This window comes from Cebus imitator, unplaced genomic scaffold, assembly GCF_001604975.1.
Source record: "Cebus imitator isolate Cc_AM_T3 unplaced genomic scaffold, Cebus_imitator-1.0 Scaffold181, whole genome shotgun sequence".
NCBI classification, from domain to species: Eukaryota; Metazoa; Chordata; class Mammalia; order Primates; family Cebidae; genus Cebus; species Cebus imitator.
Genome location: NW_016107496.1, coordinates 1596346 through 1602685, shown reverse-complemented (window position 1 = coordinate 1602685; position 6340 = coordinate 1596346). Strand labels below are relative to the sequence as shown.

At 45.5% G+C, this 6340-nt stretch overlaps 1 protein-coding gene across 1 annotated transcript in view; it reads left to right on the top strand.

Moving 5' to 3' along the window:
- The first annotated feature begins 397 nt into the window (after nucleotides 1-397).
- Nucleotides 398-6340, top strand: part of TMBIM6 (transmembrane BAX inhibitor motif containing 6) — a 20835-nt gene continuing 14892 nt past the window's right edge. The window contains exon 1 of the mRNA XM_037744657.1: nucleotides 398-520. The gene's annotated coding sequence lies outside the window, so the exon portion shown is untranslated. The remainder of the gene's footprint in view (nucleotides 521-6340) is intronic.

The following is a 6340-nucleotide window of genomic DNA, read 5'->3' as shown; positions in this document are numbered from 1 at the left end:
TTGGGAAGGTACGTCTGAAGCTAAGACTGGGCGAACTGGGAGTGAGAAATGGAACGGGAATTAGCAGTTACTGTTTGAGCAAGAGTGGGAGCAGCTTCTGTCTGCGGACAAATGGCACCCTGAGGGAACGGGGCCCTGCTCGGAGACCAGACTCAGGAAAACTGGGCGGGGAGGGAAGCCGGGGAGCTGGTGCTACGCATGCGCAACAGTGCTGGAGCGGGGGTGGGGTGGAGGCGAGTCTGCGGGGTTTTGCGGGGCGTCTAGGCCCCTGTTCTGCGCCAGAGCGCTGGCGTAGGCCGCTTCTCACCCCGCCTTTCCTTCCTGCTGCTCCGCATTCCTCCTGTCTTCCTGCGCTGTGTAGACGCAGGGCCCCTTGGCCCAGCCTCGATCGCCTAAATTCAGAGCACGTCCTTCCGAAGTGAGGGAAAGCGAAACGCCACCCAACCGATTGCTGTTCCGCTGCGGCCGGGTCCTCGGATCGCGTCAGGCCTGGGTGAGCGGTCAGTAGCCGAGACTCGAGGTAGGCCCTGGTCGGGCGGACTGCCCTGTCACGGCAGGGCGGTGATGTCACACTCTTCTGTGACACGCGAGGCTCCTTAGTTCTTAGCCAACGGCAGAGGCGAGAGGAAGCTGGGGCTGGGGCTACCTTCGCAGGCCCACGGGGCGGCCCCAGCTCTGTTGCGCTTGGTTACCTTTGGGCAGGTGAGGTGGCTTTGCTTTGTTTGGTCTTGGGCCTTGTGGGCGTCTTTCTCAGCCTGCTCAGGAAGGGCGTCGTTGGGCAGCTGTTTTTATCCTGGACCTACTTGTTGGACCTGTGGTAATAAGTAGGCTTTGGTATTTACTAAGTGTAGAATTGCTACCCGTTGCTAGCCCGGGCTGGCTGGGGTCATCAGCCTTTCATTGACCACTCCCACACCAAAAACCACTATGAACTTGAGACTGTGTTCTAGCAACCTGTGAATGTGTAACTTAGTAGAAGGGCTGACTGTGCCTGAAAAAGACAAGGATTTTAAGGTTAAAGGTAAATGGCAAATGGGCTTTTCTAGTTACTTATTGATATTTATTTATAGATTATCTTTCATCTGTGTGCTTTAAGAATTTAATTCAGGAAAGATTATCGCAATTGCATAAACACATTTCTTTTCTTTGAGACGGGGTTTCGCTCTTGTTGCCCAGGCTGGAGTGCAGTGGCGCGATCTCGGCTCACTGCAACCTCTGCCTTCCAGTTTCAAGCGGTTCTCCTGCCTCAGCCTCCCGAATAGCTGTCGTGCGCCACCACACCTGGCTAATTTTTGTATTTTTAGTAGAGACAAGGTTTCACCATGTTGGCCAGGCTGATTCCGAACTCCTGACCTCATGATCCGCCCACCTCGGTCTCTCAAAGTGCTGGGATTAACACATTTCTTATGGCCTGCGTTATACACACTTATTTCTGTAATTATTATTTTCCCAAGACAGAGTTTCACTCTTACTGCCCATTCTGGAGTGCAGTGGCGCAATTTCGGCTCACTGTAACCTCCACCTCCCGGGTTCAAGCGATTCTCCTGTCTCAGGCTCCGGAGTAGCTGGGATTACAGGCGCCCGCCACCACGCTCAGCTAAATTTTTTTGTATTTTTAGTAGAGACGGGGTTTCATCATGTTGGCCAGGCTGGTCTCGAACTCTTGACTTCAGCTGATCTGCCCGCCTTGGCCTCCCAAAGTGCTGGGATTACAGGTGTGAGCCACCGCGCTGGGCTATTTCTGTAATTATTGTTTTTACACTGTTCGGTGTTTTCTTATTCCTTTTTGTCTAGTATTTTCTGTTCTGCCTTAAAGAGAATATATTGACATTTAGATTCTCTGCCGCATTCTTCCAGTAGGGACAGAACAGTTGAACCCTTGAGAAATGCAATCTGTAATTTGGATCCAGAGTTTCCTTCTTCCATTTTTAAAAAAAAATCTGGTTGTGGAAACATGGCTTAGTACCACCTTCCTCCTTTTTTTGGGGGTGGGGGGCATAGTCTCACTGTCGCCCAGGCTAGAGTGCAATGGCACAATCATGGCTCACTTAAATCTCAACCTCCCCTGGCTTAGATGATCCTCCCACCCGAGCCTCCTGAGTAGCTAGGACCACAGGTGGGTATCACCAACCCCAGCTAATGTTTGTACTTTTTTGTGGAGATGGAGTTTCACCATGTTACCCTGGCTGGTCTCCAACTCCTGGACTCAAGCGATTTATTTATTTTTTTATTAATATTTTATGAGACAGAGTCTCCCTCCCTCACCTAGGCTGGAGTGCAGTGGCGCAATCTCGGATCACTGCAACCTCTGCCTCCCAGGTTCATGCAGTTCTCATGCCTCAGACTCCTGCATAGCTGGAATTACAGGTGCATGCCACCATGCCCAGCTAATTTTTTTATTTTTAGTAGAGATGGGCTTTTGCCACGTTGGCCAGGCTGGTCTTGAGCTCTGGACCTCAAGCGATTTGTCTGTTTCAACCTGCCAAAGTCCTGGGACTACAGATGTAATCCTTTCCTAAAGAATAAGAATCAGCTCTCCTAAAGAATAAGAAAAGGCATTAAAAAATTAGCTGGGCATGGTGACGCCCGCCTGTAAGCTGAGGCAGCAGAATTACTTGAACCTGGGAGGCAGAGGTTGCAGTGAGTTGAGATCGGATCTCTGCCTGAGGAATAAGTCAGCGTAAAATTAATCCAGATACTTAGCATTTTCAAGTTCTTTTCTTTATGAACTACAACTTTATAGATGTAGTTCATGCTCTTTATACAAATGCTGAAAAATACAGAAAAATGTATTAGGAATCAGTGTATGTTTTGTTTTTGTTTTTGTTTTTTTAAGATTTGTTGTCTGGGCCCTGTGACTCACGACTGTAATCCCAGCACTTTGGGAGGCTGAGGCCGGCAGATCACGAGGTCAGGAGCTTTAGAGCAGCCTGGCCAACATAGTGAAACCCTGTCTGTACTCAAAAAAATTAGCCTGGTGTGGTGGTGTGTGCCTTGTAATCTCAGCTACTCAGGAGGGTGAGGCAGGAGAATCACTGGAACCTGGGAGGTGGAGATTGCAATGAGCAGAGATCAGAGGTTGCAATGAGCTGGCTGATTTTTGTATTTTTAATTTCACCATGTTGGTCAGGTTGGTCTCAAACTCCTGACCTCGTGATCCACCCTCCTCGGCCTCCCAAAGTGCTAGGATTGCAGACGGAGCCACCATGCCCGATCTCTTGCCACTATTACACTGTTTGTTTGTTATTTTAACTTGAAAGAGATATTTAAAGTGGGACTAATCTTGCCATTTCCTGCTGGGTTGATGTGTGAGAATTAAAGAGGATATGTACATAAAAGCACCTTAAAAGTTATAAATTTTATATAAATGTAGTCAGAAGTATTAGTGTAGAAGTACTACTGGCCTGAAGAGTTTCATTTTATTTCGTGAACTGCCCGAGGGTATTAATTTCCTCTAGGGAAAACCACTGAATATTCTGATGCTCTGGTTTCAAATTTTTTTTCTTTACTACTTTGACCTGGCTGTACAGTTTGGTAGAAGTGTCTTCTACCACCACTGTGTTTTATTCCCCCAGAGTTTCCAACCAAACTGCATGCAGCCCTTCTTTGTTTTTATGTTACACACATTTTGTTTTCCAAAGATGGTGTTTGAGACCAAGGAGAGAAAGGCTGTCTCCTTGACTTTAAGGTTACTTGAGTGACCCTTTGAGGTACGTTCTACTCTGAGCCAGCTGGGCAATGTTGATTTGAGGCCGCAGCACTCTTGATCTGGTAGTAATAGGGTCTAAATTTGTTCTAGAGACTCTGTAGTCCTTAAAGCTTGGGGATAGCTGAGCTGAACCACATGCAAGCTCTGTCCTCAGGGTGAGAAGTTCCTGCACAAATAACTGGAATCCAAAACACTTGAAAAAAGAGCTTCAGGAGTGAGGGTGAAGTGAGTGTGCTGTTTGTCTTAATCTATGTGTGCTCCCATGTGGGCTAAATACGGTGTTATTGGGGAGGGATTACTGGTTTATGCTGGAAGAAGATTATGTATTTAGGATATTGGGGGCTTCTTAGGATTCAATATCTGTCAAACAGTTGTTATAGAGAGGGAGATTCAGTAGTGTCAAAGTTTGGTACAAAAAATAATTTACTGAAGGCAGTAGGAATTTCATCTCCAGTTATTGGTTTGGTTTTGAGGCAGCTCCCTAGAGAGATGGATTCAGTATTAGCTAATCCAGGGGTTTTGGTCCAAGTTAAGGCAGAGGCTGGGACATCTAGGGTGTCTGTCTGGGAAGACCAAAGGTCAGCCCTTGTTGAAAGGCAGTTCCTTGGATTGTTCCTAAACTGAACTGACCTACCTCCTGGGAGAGGCAGGGAAGTCATCAAACTTGTGCATTTACCATCAAATCCTTTACCATATCAGATTATTACTTAGTGGTTATTAGCCTGTCTCAAAATGCCCATAGCCCTGTGGGACAAGAGAGATGGTATAAATGTGCTGGAGGAGAGGTGTGCCATTAAACAAAAGTACAGACAGTTCCCAATTTATGATGGTTTGACTTAATGATTTCTTACTTTATAATGATAGAAAATTGCTACCTGTTCATTAGAAACTGTACTTCAGGCTGGGCATGGTGGCTCATGCCTGTAACCTCAGCTCTTTGGGAGGCCAAGGTCGGGGGATCAGTTGAGGTCAGGAGTTCGAGACCAGCCTAGCCAACATGGTGAAACCTTGTCTCTACTAAAAATACAAAAAAAAGCCGGGCATAGTGGCACAAACCTGTAGTCCCAGCTGCTTGGGAGGCAGAGGTTGCATTTGGCAGAGATCATGCCATTGCACTCCAGCCTAGGGGACAGAACGAGACTCTGTCTCAAAAAAAAAAAAAAAGAAAAAGGAAAAAAAAAACTACTTCAAATTTTGAATTTCCATCTTTTACCAGGCTAAGCACATGTGGTATGATGCTCTTACATGAGATATTCAACACTTTATTATAAAGTAGACTTTGTGTTAGATGGTTTTGTCCAACTTCAGACTAATGTGTTCTGAGCACATTTAAGGTAAGGTAGGCTAGGCTTAAGCCATAATGTTTGGTAGGTTATGTGTAGTAAATGCATAAATTACGATATTTTCAGTTTACAATGGGATTATTGAGGTGTAACTCCATTGTGAATCAAGCATCTGTACTTTTAACCAATAATGAGATTTTTTTCAAGTGCCTTTACATTTCAGTTTATAATTTTCTTAAACACCACCATCCCCTTCCAAATTAATGGAGTGATTTTTTTTTCTTTTTCTTTTTTTTTTTTTTTTTTGAGGCAGAGTCTCCCTCCCTCACCCAGGCTGGAGTGTAGTGGTACACTCTTGACTCATTGCAACCTTCGTCCCCCAGGGTTCACACAGTTCTCATGCCTCAGCCTCCTGAGTAGCTGGAATTACAGGCATGTGCCACCACACCCAGCTAATTTTTGTATTTTTAGTAGAGACAGGCTTTTACCATGTTGGCCAGGCTGGTGTCAAACTCCTGACCTCAAGTGATTCGCCTGCCTCTACCTCCCAAAGTGCCGACATTACAGGTGTGAGCCATTTTGTCTGGCCCCTCCAAATTAATTTTACTTAATATTTGGGTAAATATTAAGCTTTCAGGATACAGCTACCTGTGAGTTAATGATTGAGTACTTTTTTTTTAAATTTACATGACATGTAAATTAGCCTGGAATAAATGTATTCTAAAAACCAGACTTTTTTTTTTTTTTTCTTTGGGAGAGTCTTAACTCTGTCACCGAGGCTGGAGTGCAGTGGTGTGATCTAATCTCGCTGCAGTCTCAGCCTCCTGGGTTCAAGTGAGTCTCCTGCTCCAGCCTCCTGAGTAGCTGGGACTACAGGCATGCATCACCATGCCTGGCTAATTTTTGTATTTTTAGTAGAGATGGGGTTTTACCATGTTGGCCAGGCTGCTCTTGAAGTCCTAACCTCGAGTGATCCACCTGCCTTGGCCTCCCAAAGTGCTGGGATTACAGGCTAAAACTAGACTTTTTAAAAGAGAGAATAATCTGGAACCGTTTTGGATTTGGCTATGACCAGAAGAAAAGAAAAATAAATAAATAAAAGAATAATCTACTGAAGACATTGGAGTAACGAGTACACCAGTAATAATGTTAGTACACCAGTAATAAAAATGGCTACTATGTATTAAACTCATCCTGTGTATAAAGAGCTATTTTAAGAACTTTATTGGGGCCGGGCGCGGTGGCTCAAGCCTGTAATCCCAGCACTTTGGGAGGCCGAGGCGGGTGGATCACGAGGTCAAGAGATCGAGACCATCCTGGTCAACATGGTGAAACCCCGTCTCTACTA